Genomic DNA, 22,597 nt, shown 5'->3' with positions numbered 1-22,597 from the left:
TGTTGCCCCAGTCTGTTCAAGGTGCCTTTTACAGGCCGACTTCTGTAAGGGTCCCACCCCACCTGATACAGCCTCCCAAAGTCGGGAGAAGTGGGCCAGCCTTTGGGATCCTAGGTAGATGCTTTTGGGTCTGCCTGCGCCAGGGCTGATCCAGATCCCGGACTGAACAGAAACCCTGCCCCCACCCCCAAGAGTAAGGCCCCTCTGCACGTTTTTATCCCACCTCCTTGTTACACAGGGGCCTTGCTGTTCCTTGAACCTGCCAGGTGAGAGGGGGCTTTGCAGGCATCAGGCAGGTTTGGGGCAACCTGGGGTGGCGTCAGGTGCCCGGCTGTTCCCTTCAGGCCTCAGGCTCCAGAACTCCAGATCCTATTGTCTGCTTGCACGCGTGTGGGGCTGGCCCGCGGTGCCCAGGAGGCAGGCACTGCGTGTGTCTGTCTTGCCAGGCTGTGTGTAGGAAAGGTGACACAGCAGATGGGCCTCATGAGGAGCCTCTGACCCGCAGTCCTGGGCCTGGTCTTGGAGAGGCTGCCCTGCAGATGTTGATCCCTGGGCAGCCATCCTGCGTGTCCAGTGGAGGCTCCTTTCTGGGTCCAGATTGGGCCATGAATAGGCCAAGTTCTTCCAAGGACTGCTTTCAGCTCTTCACAGAACGCGAATGCAGGAACCCCTGCCCCGCCCCCACCCAGGGTTGTATTTACTATGCTGAGAATGCCTGCTATCAGTTTCTCTCCTGAAATCCTGGCCTTGCTCTGAGCTCTGATAGTAATCTGACATGTAACGCTTGCGGGAGGGAGAAGCACCCCGTGACAAGCCGGCGGGTGGAAGGGCTGTGTGTGTCTCTGACAGCTGTGTTTTGGGGACTGGTGCTCTCTGCTGATTCTATGGTTAAGCCCGCACACGTTTGCACACATACAGGCACAGCATGCAGGTGGAGAACTTACCCAAGATGACAGAAGGTGCATCCCACTCCATTCCCATTTATTGTTCAAGGGACAGGTGAATCTGAGTCTGTGACCGCAGCTAAGAAATGTTGTGGACCCAGCTCAGGGTTCTCCCAGAGAGGCCTGGGGGGTTGGAAGCTCGGACCTCCTGGACAGGGGGTTGTAGAGGGGCCGAGGCCCAGGGGTGCATCGTGCCAAAAGGATCCCGGTCATTTTGATAGGAAGGGAGCTGTCAGGGAGGGAGCCGTCAGGTGCAGCTCCCCTTGTGGAGTCCAAGGGCCAGGTGGGTAGAAGTGCTCACTGCTTGCAGGGTTGGCAGGGCAGCCCAGGGAACGCACTGGTGTACTGGAGAGTGGATGTTGGGTGGTGCAGATGAAGGCCACTGGCCTCCCAACAGGGACAGGCATGCTGCCCTGAATGTCCTTGTGCTGCTTGTGACCGGCACAAAGGAAAAGAATATTGTTCTTGATGCCAGCTTTGCTTGATGACTTACTGAGCCTGCAGCTTGAGGAGGCAGCTGACAGCCTGAGGTTGGGGCTCCTGGGCTGGTCAAGATTTTTAAGGGTTTTGGGGCCTTGGTGATTGGGTCTTGGCCACGGCTGGGTCACCTTTCCCGTGGAGATGTATGGGCAGATAGTGAAGCTGCTGCAGAGAGTGGTAGGGTTGGCGGTCGAGTATAACTTGGACTGAGGACCGAGTTGTTCTCTTAGCATCACAACTGTTCTGAGCCAGGGCCTCTGGGATCATGTCCACGAGGGTGTGAGGTTGCCTTGTGCTGGCATCTACACTAAATGGAGCCCTGGGCACCAGCTGTGTCCTCAGGACCAGGGCTTGAGGTGGGAGATGGGGAGGGGATGGGACATGAGCCTTGTTGGCTGGCTTAGAGGGATCTAGAATTCCTAGAGGGCCTTTGTTGCAAATCTCAGAGCCACCCAGGGTGAAAGCAAATGCTTTGCTTGGCCAGCCCGCCTCACATCCGGCTGCTCCCTCCAGGGCTGGCCTCCACCCCCCTCCTGGCCCTACCAGCTCTTGCCTGGAGCTCCACATCAGCTACCTGCAAGGTTCCCCTTTCATGGCCTTCCTAGCCCTTCTCCAGCTAGCAGCCAGCATGTTGTTTAAAAAGATAAACCACTTCATGTAGTTTGCCTACTTATAGCCCTTTGAGATTTGCCATGGGTCTCAGTAAGTCCTGACCCCTTTCCAGACCCCACAGGCCCTAGACACCCCTCCACTCCGCCTCCCTTCCCCTGTCCTCCTCTCCCCCTTCCCTCCCCTCCCTCTCCCCTCCTTTCCTCCAGGGGTCCAGCCTCAGCCCTGGCTTCTTACTCCAGGGCCTTTGCACTGGCTGTGCCTCTGTTTTTGGCCCCTCCTTGTATCTACACTTGGTGGGCTCCATCTAATTCAGGTCCCAGCTCGGATGCCACCTCCGCTGAGAGATCCATTCTGACATGATATCCATTCCAAAGCAGTTCTCAGCTCTGTGTTTTGTTTTCTCTTTATTTGTACTGAAATGATCTTGTTTGTTTAATTGAATGGCTTCCTATGGAGAAAGCAATTGGGCCAAGCCCGGTCCATGGTGGGCGCCACTGGTGCGTGGCATCTGTCTCCATGCACGGTTGCCTGCAAGTCTGCTCCGGGCTCTCTTCCCAGGGGCTGGCACACAGTAGGTGCTCTATGGTTAAGTGAGGGACATGTGGAAAGCCATCATACTGTCTCATCCCAGGGAGGCCAGTATGTTGAGACTGGCTGCCCCCATCTAGCAAGTCCCACCCACCATGTCCTGGTTTCGCCAGCATCGACTGGTATGGGATGTGACCAGCTTATTTCCTCCATGCCCTAGGATGGCGAGGACAAGAGTGTGTGTATGACTCTTCCCAGGGTCCCATCATCTCTGATTTAGGAATGAAGCCCTTAGGGTGTCTCACCTCCTCAAGGTGCCTAATATTTTATTTGGTGAATGCAGATGGACTTAACTGGCCCGTGGATCCCCTCTGACCCTGCTGACACGAAGAGAAGGATGAAGGGGAAAGATGAGGTTCAACATCTGAACAGCATTCCCTCTAACTATGTACATTCTTAAGGAGTTCAAGTGGGAAATAGGGAGGAGATGTGGGGGATACCCCACCTCGGCAGGCAGCTGGTCAGGCTGCCCGTTGTGACCAGCCTGGGGTCGCCTTCCCTTCATCCAAGGCCAGGGGAGTTTGCAAACCTGTATTAAGCCCTGCTGTACCTGGCAGAGCAGAAGCACCACCCCAGCTTGGAGACAGCAGGTCCCTGACTGCCGGCCATGGATAGCCCCTTGGGAAGTGCCCTGTGCTTCTGAGCAAGGAGGGAACGGGCCTCCAGGCGCTCGGGGACGGCACAGAGGGCGCTCTGTCGCCCGTGCCTTCGTCCCTTCTCTCGCTGGCCCATTCTCAGCTGCTTCCTCGCGGGGAAGGGCCTTCCTTGGCCGGGGAGGGAGCGCTCAGTGGCCCGGCACTGCGGAGGTATTGATGTGCTATTGGGGTGAATACGGCGGTCGGTGTGGGGGTGGGGGCGGGAGGTTGTCATTTAAAGGGGCATTTGGGGATAGTCAGCAGAGGAAGGCGTGGTGTTGGGGCGGGGCATCCGCATCTCCGCGCCCCTTTCCTGGCAGCCAGCGGGATTTCTCATGTCTAGCTATTGCAGCGAATAAGACAGAGAGTCAACTAAAGGGCGTGCCACTGTAGGTCCTATTTGCTGGGCTGCAGCTCCAGGCAAAGGCATTTGTATGCCTGCCTGTTAGGGTGAATGTGACACGGGGAGTGTGGGTCGCTTAAAGGGCCGGGACTCTGGCAGCAGTGCATCCTGCTCATGCCCGCCTATTGCGGTGAATACGGTGCAGTAGTCGGTCGCTTAAAGGGTCCTGGCGTCCTGCTTGCTGGACTGTGCTGCTTTGGGGCAGCTCCTGGTCCTGGGTGGGAGGGGAGCACTCTAGGGAGGCTCCCCACTTTGGCCACAGGGAGACGCTGGCCCGTGGGGCAGGAAGGCTAGATGCCCTTCTTACAGGATGAGCCTCACCCCCACCCCACCCCACCCCCTGCTGCCTTAGGAAGTCGCCCAAATTTAGCAAAATTCAAGCCACAGCCATTAGGCACCAGGGCGGGGCATGTGACCCTGTTCTGGAGGGCTGGCGGGGCCAGGGCAGGGAGGGGGCTGGGCCTAAGAGATTGATGGTGGTGATGGTGGCAGGCACTGCCTGGGATCTGATCAGAAGGCCTAGCTGAGGAAGACGCAGCTGGAATTCTTCACCCCAGGTGCCAGGGTCAGCAGATTTTATTTGCCTTCTAAACCTTGGTTACCCCGTCTGTAAAGTGAGGCTCATGGCTGGCCTGTGAGAAGTCCCGAGATGGTCTTTGTACACAAGCTCTGGGTGAGCATTGGCCATTGTGTGGGTGACTGGCATGACCCACTACCCCACCCCTATAGGCTGCCAGTCAAAGGTTTCCACCCTCCAGCCACCATCTCCCTGGCTCAGATAGTCCTGGGCCACCCCAGGTGGCCCTGGCCCTCCCCAGGTGGACCCTGTCCCTGCCGGCAGACCCTCCACCTCTCTAGCTCTCTCCTCTGCTCCTGAACTTGGCATTGGTCTCAGGCTGCCCTGAGCTGTCTCAGGGGACTCCTGACCTGTGAAGGGGCAGTGAGTCCATGGGAGGCAGTTGGCCTGGGCTCTTCGAGGCTGTTGTCCTTACCTGTAGAGCAGGGACCACAGCACATGGTGCTCCCGAGTGCAGCGTATCCAATGAGTGGTCTGGCACAGGGCCAGGGAGAACTGGGATGCCTTAGTCTCTGGCCCACACACTCCCTACCAGTGAGCACTTTGTGGGTGAGGTACTAGACCTCGTTAGCCTGAGGCTGGGGTGCTGTGGACAAGGTGCTGGGACTTAGCATTAATGCTCAAAGATGAGCTACAGAGGTAGTGAGATCCCCCAGCCCCGGGGACACCTGAGAGTTCTGCCTCTTCCCCGCGCCAGCCTCAAGAACATACCAGGGCAAAAACCGACCCTCATGTTTCACTCTCTGTGGCCTCAGGGTGTGTGCACTCTTGCCTGTGCCCTCACCCTGCTGTCCCCTGTGTTCAGAGTGTGGCTGGTCCAAGGGCTCACAGCATCTGACAGGCTCCCCTCTGAGACGGAGGAAATGGGGCCCAAGAATGGCAGGGTCATGGTGCTACTCCTCGCTGGGCCTCAGTTTCTCCATCTTAAGGCACCCCCATCCCTGACATTTGCTCCCAACCCCTACACCTGTGGGGCTAAGGCACCTGCACACAGGCAACACCCTGGCAGGAACTGAGAAGGAAACTTGGACATCCAGAGCTCCCTCTTCACTCCCAAGGCCCCGGCTTCTCCAAAGGCTTCTGTCCATCTGCTCCTACGCCTTGAGCTGTTTTATATCTTGAGGATGCACCCCAGGTTTTATGCAGAAGGAAGCGTCCGCTAATTTTTAAAGGTTTGAGACTGAGTGATTGGAAATCTTTCTCATCCTTCCTCCTCCCTCTCTCCTGCACCAGTGTGCAGCCCGGAAGAGGTCTCATGTGTCACTGACCATGCACCAGTGTGCAGCCCGGAAGAGGCCTCATGTGTCACTGATCATGCACCAGTGTGCAGCCCGGAAGAGGTCTCATGTGTCACTGACCATGCACCAGTGTGCAGCCTGGAAGAGGCCTCATGTGTCACTGACCATGCACCAGTGTGCAGCCCGGAAGAGGCCTCATGTGTCACTGACCATGCACCAGTGTGCAGCCCGGAAGAGGTCTCATGTGTCACTGACCATGCACCAGTGTGCAGCCCGGAAGAGGCCTCATGTGTCACTGACCATGCACCAGTGTGCAGCCCGGAAGAGGCCTCATGTGTCACTGATCATGCACCAGTGTGCAGCCCGGAAGAGGTCTCATGTGTCACTGATCATGCACCAGTGTGCAGCCTGGAAGAGGCCTCATGTGTCACTGATCATGCACCAGTGTGCAGCCCAGAAGAGGCCTCATGTGTCACTGACGCTCCATGAGTCTAACTTCTGCATGTGGAGTGTCCCTGTGGCTGGTCCTGGGGCGGTGGACTGGCCTGATGCTGCCAAGGACGCCCCACTTTCCCACAAAGCTCCACCCTGCTATCTTGCACATCCTGGGGCCAGGACAGGAAGAACGTCCTGTGGATCGGAAAAGCAGGTGCCCTTGTGGGCACCAAGAGCCCTTTGTGCTTTGTAGGATCACGTGCTGCCACATGGCACCCTCTGATCTCCTTGGGGCAGAGGAAAAGAGCAGCCAGCTTTGAAGGGAACCCTCGCCCACTCCAGCGCCCATGCTGGGTTTCTACTTTGGGCCCAGCTCCTGCAGGAACGCACAGATCTCTCTCGCTCTGAGACCTAGATTCTGCCTTGGAACGGCACAGCTGTCCCCAAAGGGCAGGCCGGGGCAGGCAGCTTGGCCACAGGAGGCTGGGAGAGTTTGGAGCGTGAAGAACACCTAGAAATGTCAGAATGTGGGCCCCATCTGGAAACCTGAGACGGAGGCCGGTTCGGGACAGGGCCTGGTTGCTTGTCCCATTACAGTGCCACAGTGGGTCATCCTCCCCAGCCTGGCACCACGAAGGCTCCCAGAGAGAGGGGGACTGAGGTGCTCTCTGTTGGTGACTAGCACCCAAGGGTGCTTAGCCCCAGTGTGCTGCTGAACACACATGGCTACCGTGGTCAAGGCCATCAGGAATCCCCACCCTCGTGCCCTGCACCGAGTGCAGCTGTGTGGCTCTTTCCCGCCCAGACCCTCCCTGCTCGCAGGTGCCCACCAACAGCCAGAAGAACCTTCCGGCTGCTGCAAGCCCAGCAGGCTGGACCAGTTTCTCCTTCATCTGGTTGCTGTGAGCAGAGGAGAACGAGTTACTCAGTCCCCAGCCGGCCGGGGGCGGGGCCGCCTTCGTCTCTGCTCCGTGGGCTGCTGGGTGCTCACACTCTAAAGTGATGTGGGTGGCAGGAAGTGGCCTTGTGGCGCCCACCCGCTGAGCACAGGGCTGGCCTGTGGAGCCACCCTAGTCATGGAGCCAAGCTGGCTGGGGCTCTCCTGCCCCTGTCTGTCTTGGCACAGGCCCTTCCCAGGCCTGCAAAGCCTGCTTCCATCGGGGCGCTGCCTCAGTACCGGCAGCACACATGACATCTAGGCTAGCTAGCTTGGTACCCAGGACCCATCTTGGCCTCCCTGGGTCTCTTGGGGACATCACCTTCTCCTGGAACCCTATCTCATCAGGGTGACCTCTCAAAAGTCCAGCCTCATTCCTTATCTGCCCCTTGCCATCCTTTTACCGGTCAGGGTCTCTCTGCTGCTGGCCTTGGTTCCCTTAGATCTGGGCCCTGCAAGGCCCACTTTTTCCCACGTGCTCAGGAAGCGCCGCTTGCTTTCCTCCCTCGTGGGCCGTGAGCCTGCTCCCGTGTGTTTGGCCTGTGTGATTTGCACAGAGGCACGCAGCCCTCTGATCGTTAGTGTGTGAAGCCAGGTGCCCTGGGCCGTAAGCACCGCCCTGTAAAGGCGCCCTTCACCTTCTGACCTGTGCGAGCTGGGAGTTTGCTGCCCTTGGGGGCCCCGAGGAGTGACCCGTCTGACCTTGTGGACAGGGGCACAGTGCTTAGAACATGGGCTTAGCAGTTGGCAAAGCAGGTGGGAATCCCCACCCTGTGGGGCCGTGGGCAAGTCCTAAAGCCCCAGACTTTGGTTTCCTTGTCTGTGAAATGGGCCATTGCAGGGACAGCCCCCTGGAGGTGCCTCGGGACGTGGTGGGAGCGTGAGCCAGCTCATCGTGAGTGCCAGCCCTAGGCCTGTGTGGAAGTGGCACGGGCTCTCAGAGCAGGGAGGGGCCACCGCCTATCACGCCTATCATTAATGAAAACTTTCACCGGGAAAGATGTAAACACAGGAACCATACAGAATAATAGAACCAACCCCAGCCTTGTCAAGGTCCTGGCACCTGGCTGTATTTGCTTTAGGCGTCTTTCAACAGCTACAAGTTGTGTGTAGGGAGGGCCCCAGAGCTCCCTGCTTTCCCCAGAGCCGCTGTCCTGGGTTTCCAGGCTTACGCTCCCAGGCGAGTTTTGGGCTTTACTATATATGGATGGATCCATAAACACACACAGACAGATGTCACGTGACCACCGATGTTCTGCTCACAACCTTCTTTCTGATCGTTTTAGAGTCACAGAGAAGTCGCAAAAACAGTAGTTCACTGCCCTCTGCAACCTCTTCTTGTCTGTGTGGTTCTGTATTCCTTGTATATTTTCCTTGCTTTATGTACGTAAATCACATGGATTTCCATCCTTCGGAAGGACTTTCTGGTAGTTCCATTCCGTCCCTGGAGCAAGGTCTGCGTTCCGGTTTCCTTGGGCACAGCCGAGGGCACTCCCCCAGGGGACTGACCTGGGGTGGGGTCAGCAGCCCAGTGGGATGTGGCCCAGTCTCTCCTGTGCTCAGTGCTGCCTTCCCTTCCCCCTTGTCCCAGAGGGAATCATCCCTACCGCGCCCCCTTACTCTGCCTCAGCATAGGGCAGCGGGAGGAATCCTGGCCCCCAAGGAACACACCTTACAGAGATGTTTGCCAGGGCCCCCCAGGGGCCTCTCAGCGACCAACACATTTTGTTAATTAAAACCAGAAACACAGGCTTGAGCCTGAGACTGAGGGTCCAGGAAGGGCAGGGTCTGGCAGAGATTCTGCAGGTCTGCTCACAGCCTGTTCCAGCACTGCAACCCCTTGCTGAAACCACACGTGTGTGGCCTTGCCAAAGATGGGGAGACAGGGCTTGGGAATACCGGCCAAGCCCCAGACCCGCAGCACCTCCACAAAGCTGGGTTAAATGGAAGCGAACTGTCGGCATAGTGGCTGCTGCCCTAGCCATCCGGCCGCTTGGGACAAGAGTGGCAGAGCTGGGGTGAGTGGCAGAGCTGGGATGAGTGAGTGGCAGAGCTGAGGTGAGTGAGTGGCAGAGCTAGGGTACCCATCCCCCCTCGGTGCTTGGGATCACTCCAGGTCTCCAGCTGGGACGTGGCCCAGGCAGGATTTGAGCCCAAGTCTGCCAGGCTGTGCCAGGCATTATTCCTGGGAGAGGGGCCCTGTGGCACCTCCAGATGTGGCCAGGGAGAAATCCCCTTTTCCCAAGGAGGCTGGTGCTATAGTCCATCTGTCCTAGGAAGGCCCTCTGGGCGGGTGTATGAGTTTGCAGGGGTTTCCACCGCTAAGCAGCCCAGACGTTGATTCTCTCTCAGTTCTGGAGGCTGGAGTCCAAGATCAAGGCCTTGCAGGGCTGGTTTCTCCTGAGGCCTTGCTCCTGATCGTGCAGGCAACCACCTTCTCCCTGTGTCCTTGCAGGGTCATCCCTCTGTGTGCCTGTGTCCTCATCTCCTCTTTTTATAAGGACACCAGTGAGATTGGACTAGGGCCCACCCTAATGACCTGTTTTAATTTAATGTGCTCCTTAAAGACCCCATCTCCAAGTACAGCCACTTTCTTAGGTCCTAGGGACTAAGATATCAGCACATGAATTGGGGGGACACAATTTAGCCCGTGACCGTGGGTAGTGGAGCGGCCAGACTAACCCCGGGCGTCTCGTCAGTGGGTTCTGTTTTTATTTCCTGTGAGGACCCAGCGTTTGCTGGGAGTGAGATTTTGATGTGATCAGAGGCTTTCCACACCCTTGAGTGTGTGCAATGTTCTCAGATTTCACCTGCTTGAATCTTGACTGTTTTATGCCCTCCCAAGAGCCCCAGCTCAGCTGGAACCTGGGGGAGCTGTAGAGACCCCTGCTTGGTGAAGGAAGCATCAGCAGGAACACGCTCACCCTTCCAGGCTCACCCCTCCTGGGCCACATGCCGTCAGCCACTCTGTCCCACCAGCAGAGTGGGCGGGGAGGCCGGGATGCGGGTCACTCGGCGTGTGTGGGGTCAGCAAGCCCTCTACGACGCATCCTGCCACCCGCTGGCAGGTGCTGCACGCAGGGCCGTGCTCTCCAGGTCCCAGCATCTGGGCCAGCATCTGCGGGCTGGAGTGTGTCAGCCGCCCCTTCGCCTTTGCCCTCCAGTTCAGCAAACACCTCCTACAGCAGCCCTCTGGACACCACATGGGGCCTTTCCTCCCAGGGAGGGCGGATAAGGGGCCACACACCAGCGGCGGTTTGAATGCTGTGTATTTCCCGGGCACAGACCTTCCTCAGGGGCTGTGGGCCTGCCCTGGGGCTCCCTGCTGTGTGTGCAGTGTCCACAGCACTGTCGGGGAGCCGGTAACCCTGGGGCTCCCAGCTGCAGCCACGTTATCTAGGCTTCACCTATATGGAGCCTCTGCTGTCCAGAGCTCCGACGAGAACTCCAAATGCAGCAAAAAAGAAAACGAAAACGGAAGCCTTCTCCCGAGCAGCCGTTGTGGACACCCACCCGTACTCACAGCCGGGCCTGGTGGGCCGCTCGGGAGTCGCGCCAACGTGGGCCGCTGCTTCCCGGCAGCTTGAGCCTGTGGTCAGTTTTTAAACTGAGGTTTAACGAATGACCGCAGGCAAATAACTGTCCTCCCGCCCTGTTCATTATTTTTAAACTGTGTCTGCTTTGAATGTGCAAGGAACATGCTGTTTGTGTCTGGTGGGCGCCTGTTCTCCTGGCTGTGGTCATTCATTATTCCTGGGCCTCAGCCCTAGCGACGGTGCTGGCGTCATCAGCCCCCCGCAGCTTGCCGGAGCAGGAATAGCCCCGGGAATTTGTGACCTCAGTGAGCCACATCTTCAGGCTAGAGGGAGCTTTCCTGCACAAGAGCAGCTTATCCCACGGAGGCTCAGATCTTTACACACATTTGCGCTGTTTCGTGCATATCCCAAAATGCATTGCGTGCAACCTTGAGGTCTACATGAGAGACACTGGAACCCTCTTCCTGCTGACTTGTATCATTGTGACAGTTAATTTTGATAATGATTAACATGTATTTTATTGAGGCTTTTGGAATGACTTATCTCCTTTAACCCTTGAAACAACCCTATGCCATAAGTTCTATTATTGTCCCCATCTTACAGATGGGGACACGGGGGCTCAGAGAGGTGAAGAAACCTGTCCGTAGTCACCCACCCCTACATGACAGGACTGGGACTGGAAGCAGCTCACCTCGTAGCCGGGACTCCCTGGCGCCTGGGGGATGTTGCACTCTGTGGGCTGTTTCTCCCTGTACTCAGTGGCCCCAGACTCCTCCTCTTCTCCTTGTCGGAGGGGCTGTCAGTGATCATTCCCACCCACTGCTGTCTAGGAAACCAGATGAGTAAGATTGTTTGAAAAGTGAGCAAATCAGGAGCGGACGGACGTGGCAGGAGGACCCAGGAAGTGCCAGCGAGGCGCGAATGAGGCCTGGCACGCAGTATTTCATGGTGCTTGGTTGGGCTGTTTAGGGGGAGTCTTTTCTGTGTTCCTCATTCTTCTGATTCTCACTCAGCATCCAGTGCGGATCACACGGTATTGACAGCTAGCAGCGTGTATCAAACGCCTGCTTGCACCCAGCTCTTCCTGGAGGTTTTGCAGGCACTGGTTCTGTTCACACTTAAGTGCCCTTTCAGGATAGAACTAGGCTTAGGGACGCTGCGTGCCTCGCCTGAGCCCGAGCCCATCACACCCTGCAGGCTACTCCGATAATCCTGCAGGCCCCCACTGCTGTTCCGGGTGGGATCCCTGGAAGGGGGTGAAAACCAAGGCCTGGTCCCTGCCCGCAGGAGAAGGGAACATAGGGGTCTCTTGGTCAGGAAGGAGCCCCACACTTTGAGCAGCTTCTGGCATTTTTAGAGCAGCTTTCAGTGTGCGCAGACCACCTTGGCAGTCCAATGTCACCTATACTGTTATTTAAGACCTAGCTCTTTAATAAATCAACTCACTTCTTTTTGAAGTATATTTATAACCTAGAAGGCGTGTTAATCGTTGCTGCAGTTAAAAAATCAACATCACCCATGATAAATTGCAGGTAACTATGAAAACATGCACAATGCACACGAACCACTGACTACATGTTAGCTTTTGGGTGCTCTGGCCACAGGGACTCACATTGTTTGCTGTGAGCTTTGCGCCCAGGGCCACCCTGCCTTCCTTAAATAGAGAGATGAGCAGGGGCAGAGCCACTATAAAGACCCATACTCTTGTCCCTTGATGTGATCAGGAGGCTGGGAAGAGAATGGAGAAGGCCTCGCTTTCTCACTGTGACCTAATGGTGAAGGCCGCCTGTACTGCTGGTGTCACCTGGGGCATCGGTGACGTGCACACTTCCAAGCTGGCTTGAGAGGCAGAGGGGGCGTCTCAGTGGCCAATTCCAGGGGATTTGAGAACGGGCCCCTCTCCAGGAGCAGCCTGAGGAACAGGCAGCTGTCGGGGCTGCAAAGCCCGCCCCGGGGAGGCAGGAGAAGGTGACCCCAGTGACAGGGCCCATCCAGGTTCCCAGCACAGTGCGGCTGTGTTGCCTGGAGACCCCTTGCCACGGGGCAGACTGGCATCTGCCGAGTCACGGCCCATTCTCCAAGGAGTCACCGGTTTTCTTTTTGGATTAATGCCAGGACAGTGGGTTCAGCAGGGATTCCAGAGGCTGGAAGAACCGTGTTTTGTGCCGTGGGGGAAATAAAGGTACATGAGGGCTTCCTCTTCAACCCCTTGCCTTTTCTTTTCTTTTCTTTTTTGAGACGGAGTCTTGCTCTGTCGCCCAGGCTGGAGTGCAGTAGTGCGATCTCGGCTCACTGCAAGCTCCGCCTCCCGGGTTCACGCCATTCTCCTGCCTCAGCCTCCCAAGTAGCTGGGACTACAGGCGCCCTGCCACTGTGCCTGACCAATTTTTTGTATTTTTACTAGAGACGGGGTTTCACCGTGTTAGCCAGGATGGTCTCGATCTCCTGACCTCGTGATCCGCCCGCCTCGGCCTCCCAAAGTGCTGGGATGACAGGCGTGAGCCACCGCGCCCGGCCCCCCTTGGCTTTTCATGGGGGAAAGGGCAGGAGGGCGGTTTGGTCGCGCCCCCAGCACATGGGGAGTGGGGAAGACAGCTGTGCTGACAGGAAGCGGCGGGCCAGGGTCAGGCTGATGCCGGGGGTCTGGTCACCTGCTGTGTGGAGCGGGAGCTTCCATGCCGGTGGCAGAGGGGCTGAGGAAGAGGCGTTCGCACCTTTGGCCAGGCTCTTCCCTGCTCCCAGCTCTGTAACCAGGGCATGGGTGCTCTGGGGCTGCCATAACAAATGACCGCAAACTGGGTGGCTTAGAACAAGATTCTAAGATTCATTCATTCACAGTGGTGGGGCCCAGAAGTCTGAAATCCCAGTGCTGGCCGGCCTGCACTCCCTCCGAAGGCGCTGGGGGAGGATTCTTCCTGCCTCTTCCAGCTCCCGGGGACTCCAGGTGTTCCTTGGCTTGTGGCTGCATCGCTCCAATCTCCACCTCTGTCTTCACAGCACATTCTCCTCTGTCTGCGTCTCCTCCCCTGTCTTGTCACACGTGGACCCCAGTCATTGGACGAGGACCCCAGGCAGTGACCCTCTTTCCAAGGTCAGGGTCACAGGTACTGAGGTTAGGACTTGGACGCATCTTGCATGAAGACACAATGCAACCCTCCACCGCTGGGAGAGGGTGGCCACAGTGGGCAGCCTGCCGTGACCCCCGGGAAGATGAACTAGGATCGGAACCTATAGAAAGACCAGGGGTGGCATTCTGGGGCAGGGGATGACATCACAGAGGCGTGATCACAGTCGTGTGTAGTTCTAGGGAGCAGGGTGTATTTCACAGATGAGAATAATGAGGCCTTTCAAGAAACCAGGAGCTGCCTGGGGCACCCAGGCTGTCAGCAGTGAGCTGGGAATGAAAGTTGGGTGTGGCCACCAGGGAGACCCCACCCCAGGGAAGGGAAGAGTTCTGCTCCCGCTGGAGGCATGTTTGTCCAGCTCTCACGACACCAGAGGCCGCCGGCCTGTGTCTGTGAGGTGGGACACCTTGATCCCCTGGCCTCCTGACCCCTGGCTTACCCCTGAGATGGTTCCTACACGCTACGGACACGGTGGCCTAGCTTGGACAGGAGGGGCATGCCCACCTGGGGGCTGCTGGGCTCCTCCCTAAGGAGGAGGAGGAGCTGCTGGGTTCCTCCCCAAGGCTGCAGCCTGGTCCCAGGACCCCGGAAGACAACCTGGGACAGGGCTGTGGTTGCATCAGACATGTTTACCTGGGAACCAAAAAACGTTTTTTAAACAAAGCCGTCTTTAAAAAGTGAGGGGGAGAAAAGTACTGTCTGCTTCCCCCGGGAACTTGGGATCCTGGCTCTCGAGGGCGACCTGCCTTTTTGTACTGGCTCAGCCTGGAGCCTCCTGCCTGGGCTTCTGGGCAACAGTGCCCTCTTGGGAGGCAGCAGCTATGCCAACAGGGGAAACAGCCACTGGTTGGCTTCTGCATCCTGATTTGCTATGTGTGTGTGCACGTGTGTGTCTGTGTGTGTGCATGCATATCTGTGTGCTTATGCATGTGTGTGCAGGCATGCATCTGTGCACATGTGTATGTGTGTGTGCCGTGCCTGTGGTTGTGTGTGTCCATGCATCTGTGTGTGTGCCTGGGATGGGGCGGTGAGCAGTCAGGATGAAAGAGGAATGCAAGGCCACCATCGCACTCCTGCGTGTCAGCACCTGGCACACAGGGGACACTCACCAGCAGCCACAGCTGGCCCTTGTGCCCTGGCTATGTGGTGCCTGCCAGGGCAGTGACCACCCGTTGACTGGTCAGTGAGGGTGGGGTCATTTGATGATCAAAGAGGAAGAAGGGACAGGGAGTAGGGGCCTCGGGGAACACCACTGTGTGCTGGAAACCACACGTCCTGATAGGACCTGCCTCCCAGGACGACTGTGAGGACCAAATCAGATCAACGGAGCCCGGACAAAGCTGCAGCAGGCATCTGCTGCTTGCCTGACGCACCAACTGTCCCCACGGCCTGCGTAGGTGGCACCCCTGCCACAGGCACACGTGGGGAGGGGAAGCTCATGGAGCGGCAAGCACTCGGTAATGTTGATGGGGACAGGGAGGATGCTGGCAAGAGGGTCAGCCACGGTCACAGCGCCCACTGCCTCCCTCACCAGAGCCCAGCACACTGCAAGATCTTGCCCCTTTCCCAGCCACCAGATAGGGTAGGGGGGCCGGGAGATCTCCCAAAGGGCGACTGCCCCCCCACCAGCCCACGCCTGTGGGAACAGAAGACTGCTCTGGGGGACCTGACTTGGGGCCTCTGCTGCATTCTGGCCTTGGGGGCTTCCAGCGTGGTGGTGTGGATGCTCAGGGGGCCTGTTTCAAGTCTGATACTCCCTGGACAGTGGGAGAGCCATTGTGATAAGGCTGGAAGCCTCTGGAAAGGGCTGTTGCTAAGACACAGGGCTGGAGGGGCCAGGAGGTGGCTTTGGCAGTTGATATATAAAGGTGGCCTGCGGTGGGCCCAGTGGGGAGGTCAGGGCTGGGGCAGGTTCTGAGCCTCTGGGGGTCCATGTTCTCTGGAGGCTGCAGCCCACGGAGGAGACCTGGCCGGCCCCTGCCAACCCACAGCAGAGGCTATTCAGCTCCTTCTCTGCTAATTCTCCAGCTCATCCTGAGTCTTAATCCCTTTATCTTAATAACCTCTTTTATCTTGTGCCAGTTACTTGATTTTTCACCTGTTTGAAGCCTCTTATCTAGCTGGCTGTCACCTTTGCCTTCTTAAAAACGCTTAGCCTCCCTCGGGGGATGGAATTCTGCTGTCACGCCCAATTTCCTCTCCTGCTTTGAGGCTCTTCCAGAATTCTGCTCTTAAAACCCCATCCGGGTAGTGGATTTCCCTTCACATTGTGCCTTCAAGAGAAATCTATGGCCTCTCCTATTGGGCTTCGTATGATAGAAAACGTCAAAGATGTACAGAAGTGCAGAGGACAGTGCCCCCGCCCCATCGTCATGGAAGCCAGTCCCAGACAGCGCCCCGTCTCCTCCACCTGGACAGCCACTGGAAAGAGACTCCGTGCTCACCTCCGGTCCTCTCTCTTCTGTGACCTCTGTTCTTCCATCTTGTTACCCACCTTCAGGGCTGCCAGCAGGAAGGTGTGGGGGGCAAAGCACATGTCATGGGAGGGGCACTTCCTCTCCACCCTCCCTGGCCCCTCAGCCCTTGCCTCCCCAGGTCAGGGGTGGGGGCCCACATGTCAGCATCGGATAGCAGAAGGAATGGGGAAGGTTCTGGAAGGTCCCACCCCAATGCCCCTCATGTCCTTGGGGAGTATGTGGTGGGGTCCAGCCCACCCTCCCAAAAGTCACCTAAGAAAGTCAGCAGGTGCGGTTTCCGACCTGCTCCCCAGGGAGTCCCCGCTGTACTGTATACACATCATGGTCAGACTCACCCAGAAAGCATTCACTGGCACCTACTCCATGCTCAGGCACTGGGGGTGCAGGGAGAGCTGTCTGCTCCATGGAATGGGAGCCTCTGCAGTGAGTGTGCCAAGTGCTGGGTGCCGGGGGAGTGGGGAAGATGAAGAACAGGAGAGTGACCAGACAGGAGCCCAGCTAGTGTCCCCAGAGGTCCTGGGAAGCAAGGGCAGTTCAGTGAGGCCAGGGCCATGGTGGGCGTTGAGTCGCAAGAACAGGCTCCTGGTGGTGGAGACCCAAGACAAGACGGAAGGGCCTGGGTCGTGCCCATCAAATCCCACTCTCTGAGGCTGGTCCCGTTCCTCCCCAGCACCTTGCATGCCCCTGTGCCCTGTCTAGGGCCGCACCCGGCCTTCCCTGCCCCAACGCACCCGCGTGTCTCTGGACACGCTCACTCCCATAAAAGCCACTGCCAGCCATCCGCCTCTCTTCCGGCAGATATTGATTACAGAGCATTTTAGTCCCAAGGGTAAATTTCTGGAAGTCCAACCCCGGCTTAAAGGACACATGAGCACTTGGCGCCTTGATTCGAGTTCACAAACGGCCCTCTGGAGAGGTCCGTGCAGCTCTGCCTGCATCGCTGCCGTCCCAGCTGGGCCTGCATGGGGCTGTGTGCCCATAGCAGGGCTGACTGGGCTGACCCACAGCCTGGGGCACGAGGGAGAGGCTGGAAGCAGGCCTTGTCACCGTGGGGCCAGCCCAGGCAGCTTGAGGTCACGCCAGGTTGGCCCGCAGAGGCAGGAGCCGTGCCCAGGCCCGTGGCCAGCCCTGTAGGACACAGAGTGTCAGACACATCCAGTACTCGAGCTGGTCCCTGCTCCCCCTCCTCCCAGGGCCTCTGCCAGCATCCTCCTGGGTGGGCCTGGCCGAGCCCTAGTCCCTGACTCTGGAGCAGGAGTCCCAAGTCCAGTGCTCAGGCCTCACAGAGGCCTTGCAGCCTCCCACCCACGCGGCCCGCTTGAGACAGGGTGAGTCACACGGCTGTGGTTCTGCCTTGGGGAAAAGTGAAGCCCAGGACAGAACTGGGGCCTCAGCCCACCCAGAGCTAACAAGGTACAGGCTGTGCATTTAGCCCAGGAGAGTTATGACAGCTGCCAAGACCCCCGTGCCCTCAGCTGAGCCACCTCAAAAATCCCAGCCCCTTGTCAAAACCAGAGCTGGGTGTGCTGGGAAGGGGCATGAGAGGCGAGTCATAAATAGAAACACCAGCTCCAGCCACAGCGAAGGGGCTCCTGGCTGCCAGGGACCCCACAGTCTTTGTTGCCCTGTGCTACCCTATGCCAGACCGTTTCAGAACAGGCTGTACAAAGGCCAACTCCGTCATCTCCCAAACCCCAGAGGGGCCCCCAGGATTGTCCCCCTCCCCAGAGAGAAGCCTGCAGCCTGGAGCTGGCCTCTCCCCAGGCACTCAGGCGCAGCTGTGTGCCCAGTGGCTTAGCAGCTCTGCAGAAGGCAAGCGATGGAGTGCCTGAAACCGGGTGCGATGGAAACCGGGTGCCAGAAATGCACCAGGTCCCTTGTCCCAGCCATGCTGTGACAGGGTCCAACAACCGTGCCCACGGGCAGGGGGCTTCTGACCACCATGTCCCACCCAGCCTCTCCTCAGGCCAGAATCTCCACCTGCATCCTCTCTGTCCCCGACTCTCAGAGGTCCCACCAAATCCTATAGAGGAATCCACAAACGAGACCCCTTTCCTACCTTCCCGTGAGTTCCCCTTCTCGTCTGCCCTCATCTCCCCCCACACTCCGCCAGAGTGAGCTCTGGCTCCTCAAAGTCCCACATGTCCTGGGAATTTCCTGCAGGAAAGAACAGTCTTCCCCAGAGGTGGCTGTGCGGGGGGCACGGCTCCTAAGGGCAGTGTGTCAGCCTCACTGGTCTGCCTGCCCTGGTCTGAGAGCTCCGGTGGAGCCGCTGGACCCTGGCTTATTTTTCTGTGTAACCCTAGCATCTGGTGAGATGGAAGGGCCTGGATTAGAAGTAACACGCAGCCTCCGTGGGCTCCTGGGGTCAAGGCCACTGGGTCTGGCTTGGTTCCGGCAGGGCGGAGGGCTCCAGGTGAATCCTACCTTCCGCAGGCAGAACAGCAGCTGAGGGTGGTGTTCAGAGCACGTTTGCCGACTGTGACCCTGGGAGCATTTACCAGCGTCCCTGTAACTCTCAGCCCACCCAGAGTCATCTGGGAGTGTCGTGGAGTTGTGACCTTCCTCCAGGTAACCAAGTTAGGTGAATGCAGGATGGGCTACCAGGTGCCCGTTGCCAACCACTGAGGTTGACAGGCTGGGCTTCTGGTCCGGTCTTGGTCGGCCAGGCCCCGCTTCCCACGAGGGTCTCCCTTCTCATCTGTAAATGGCACAGGGGCTCTACATGCCACGTTGGCCCTGCTGGTCTGGGGTCTGAGGGTGCGAGTCTGTGAGCGTCCTCCAGGAAGCAGCCCCCAGCGCAGACCCCCACTCCCGTGGTGTGTGGGTCTCGGCCGGCGCTGGGACTGCAGCCGGGTCCGATGTTCCCAGCCCTCAAGAGGCCAAACTCCCACCCCAAGAACATCATGGCCAGGACAGCAGGCAAGAGAGTGCCAACTCACTGGGCAGGGGTGGCTTCCAGAAGGTTCAGTGGAGGCTGTGGGGCAGTGGGAGACACTGCTGGCCTGGGAGGTGGGGATGTGACCAAGTGAATGGGGCTGGTGAAGCGGCCTGGCCTGTGGGACTGGTTGCAGGGGCTGCCAGTGTGACAGAATTGCGGGCCCTGCTGCGGTGGGCACTGAGCTGGCACAGCTGGTGGTGGAGGGAGGGGCAGGGCCTGAGGTTTCATCTGGAGGCTGGAGCCCTGGGGGAGGTTCATCAAGGGGCTGATGGGGTTGAAAAGGTGGCTTTGCCACAGGCGATGGGAGGCAGTGGGGCAAGTTGATTAGGCTTTGCCTAATCCAGGTGGGCACGGGGCCAGCACAGCTGCACGCAGAGAATGTGAGGGCCAGACAGAGCAGGGAGGGATGGGCTTCTGTGGCTGAGGGGAGCACAATGCCCCTCCGTGGGGAGTTGCAAAGAGCCAGGCTGCCCCCCAGAGGCCTCCACTGGGCTAGATGCTACTGAAGCTGCCTGTAATGGGGTGAACCGTGTCCCCCAAAAATGTGTCCAGGTCCTAACCCCAGGTACTTGTGGACGTGGCCTTGCTTGGAAGCCGGGTCTCTGCAGATGTAACTGATGATCTTGGTATGAGACCCTCCTGGAGGATCCGGGTGCCAGGGGGTGATTCTCACAGGGCCTGGGGAATGGGCTGCAGCCTGGCCCCAGGCCTGACCTCCCGCCAGGGTGGCTGCCGGAGCGTGGGGATGCCCTTGGGGCACTGGGGGTTGGTGCTAGCAGACTCCGGACTTGCAGAATTTATAAGGGGGGCGTGTTTTTCCCATTACAAAATGATCCCCAAGAGGCAACATAACATGGGGTGTCCCCAAAGTCAGAGGACCCGCGTGTGTGGCTGATTGGCCAGATGCAGGTGGTTTAATTTGGGGCCGGCGTCTGCTCTCTCAGTGTCGGTGGAACGGGGTCAGGCCGGGCCCAGCCCGCACTCCCCTGCAGAGGTCGGCTGGTCCCGGCCACCGAGGCTGGCGGGTTCACTGCTGGCTGTGATCACGATCAATGCATTGATGGGAATGTGAAGTTGTGGAAATTCCACTTTGTTTTTTAAAGAAACAGCATCGGTCACCCAAAGTCCGCCGCCGGCAGCGTTTCTGCACACTCCAGCTCCCCATCATGGGGGCTTTACCATGTGAAGGACACCTCACCCTGTTCCTCGGCACCGTGGCACCCGACTTCCCTGGGGCTGTCATTGTCAGCGGTTTCATTGTATCCCCCAGGGTATGAGCTGCAGAGGAGGGGCACTTTCTGTCCCCACCTGCCTGTCACTTCTACCCGCGATGGGTTTTTGTGTATTTCTGTCTTGATGCAGCCTGCTTGAACCACCTCCCAAACAATAAACCCCTGTCTGGTCTCAGGGCTGTGGGACGCCCTGAGGAGGGGGGAGCCATCGAGGCTTGCCGGGCTCAGTGGGTGTTGGAGCAGCTGCCCCCCGCCAGGCCTGACTCAGTGTGACTTGAGGCCATCGACCCTCGGTCCTGCTGCCCAAACCCAGTGCCCACCCCAGAGCTCCCATGGTACAGGATGATCCCAAGAGCTGCTGATTCCAGCCAGACACGGTGGCTCCTGCCTGTAATCCCAGCACTTTGGGAGGCTGAGGTGGGCAGATCACGAGGTCAGGAGATCGAGACCATCCTGGCTAACACGGTGAAACCCCATCTCTACTAAAAGTACAAAAACAAAAAAAATTAGCCGGGCGTGGTGGCGGGCACCTATAGTCCCAGCTACCCGAGAGGCTGAGGCAGGAGAATGGCATAAGCCCAGGAGGCGGAGCTTGCAATGAGCCGAGATCGCGCCACTGCACTCCAGCCTGGGCAACAGTGCATGACTCCGTCGTAAAAAACAAAACAAAAAAAGAGCTGCCAATTTCACAGCATCTGCTGTGCACTTCAGCCTGGGTGCCTTCCTCGGGCCCTGCCCAGCTCTGACCACAGCCAGGAGCTAGGAGGACCCCCCGGGCTGTGGTAAAGCAAAGCAAGAGCCCAGGGCTCCAGAATCATCTGGTCACCCTCCAGTCTTAGTGAACTCCAAAGCCCATGTTTTTTTCCCAGAGAGCCTTAGGAAACCGGGAAAGAACCGGGCCGGGCCCTGGCAAGCACCAGCTTGCATTCCGTGTCTGGACCTGCCTGTCCTGGATACTGCGTGGGCGTGGAAGCAGACAAGATGTGGCCTTTGGTATCTGGCTTCTTTTACTTGGCTCATCTCTGTGGCTCGTCTGTGTCGTCGCATGTCGTCACCTGTGTGAGTGCTGTGCTTCCTTCCTCTTGAAGGCCAAATGTTCTTCCATCCATCGCGCAGATGTGACCCATGTTTATCCGTTGACCCGTGTGGACGTCTGGCCATGTCCACTTTCTGATGGCCCCGAGCCATGCTGCTGGGAGCGTGCGTGCGCGTACCACCTGGGGGCATGCGCTCCTTTCTCTTGGGTGCGTGTGCTTGTTTCTCTTGGGTGTGTTGTGTCGGTGCGTTTTTACCCACAGTGCAGCCCCCTGTGGGCCCCTGGAGTCAGTCACTGGTCCACACACTGGGCTGTACCTGCCTCCTCTGCCCTGCTCTGCAGGCACCAGGACCGTCCAGACCTAGATGCGGGGTCCCTAGGGTCTCTGCTCACACACCCCCACCCTGCATGCTGTCTGCTGTCCTGGGTGACCGGTTTTGTCCTTTTCCTCCGGCCTCACTGTTTCTGTGTGTGCAGGGGATGGGCAGTCACTGCCCTTCCACCCGCAAGGCTGCATGGGGATCGGGGATCCCCAGGTGACGGGAGACCTGCTGGTCTTCCAGCCTCCACCCCTGCACACGACTTCCTGCCAGGCCCCGTGGACACAGAGACAGAGGGACAGGTCTCCACCTGAGTGGGTCTATGTGGAGAGGCGGAGACATGAAACCAGCAGTCCTGTTGATAAACGCACCACCCAGGCTCTCCGCCCGCGAGACAGTGACTCTCAGGCCTGTAGGATGGAGTCATTCATTTCATTTCTCTGGGTCTCAGTTTCCTCATTTGTAAAATTGGAGGGGAGCTAAACATCCGAGTGAAATCTGACCTCCTGGGACACGGAGCGGTGAGTGGGGAGGAATCCTGGGCCCTGTGGCAGCAGGGCGTGGAGGGGTCATGGTGGAGAGGCAGGGGCTTCCCTGTTGTACAGACCAGCAGCCCAGAAAGTATTCTCTTGGATCATGCGAGCATTGCACTCCCCCAGCTGTGGGCAGCCCCGTGGACTTTGGGGTCGCGCCAGGGCCCAGCACCTCCAGCACCAACCTGCTGTGTGGCCCTGGGCGAGTCAGCTTCTTCTCTTGGCCTCAGAAACTGCAGCTGTTGGCAAGGTGCGGTGGCTTACGCCTGTAATCCCAGCACTTTGGGAGGCCAAGGTGGGTGGATCACTTGAGTTCGAGACCAGCCTGGCCAACATGGTGAAACCCCATCTCTACTGAAAAAAATACAAAAAAATTTAGCCGGTCATGGTGGCAGGTGCCTGTAGTCCCGGCGACATGGGAGGCTGAGACAGGATAATCGCTTGAACCCAGGAGGCAGAGGTTGCAGTGAGCCAAGATCATGCCATTGCAGTCCAGTCTGGGCAACAGAGTGAGACTCTGTCTCAAAAAAAAAAAAAAAAAAAAAAAA

The 22,597-nt window shown here is 58.2% G+C and overlaps 1 protein-coding gene across 3 annotated transcripts in view; it reads left to right on the top strand.

The window, feature by feature from the left end:
• OSBPL5 (oxysterol binding protein like 5) overlaps positions 1-22,597 on the top strand; it is an 80,149-nt gene that overhangs the window by 1,114 nt on the left and 56,438 nt on the right. The gene's annotated exons all lie outside the window — the stretch shown is intronic.

Source organism: Rhinopithecus roxellana, chromosome 15 (assembly GCF_007565055.1).
Source record: "Rhinopithecus roxellana isolate Shanxi Qingling chromosome 15, ASM756505v1, whole genome shotgun sequence".
NCBI classification, from domain to species: domain Eukaryota; kingdom Metazoa; phylum Chordata; class Mammalia; order Primates; family Cercopithecidae; genus Rhinopithecus; species Rhinopithecus roxellana.
This window is presented reverse-complemented; position numbering and strand designations above follow the sequence as displayed.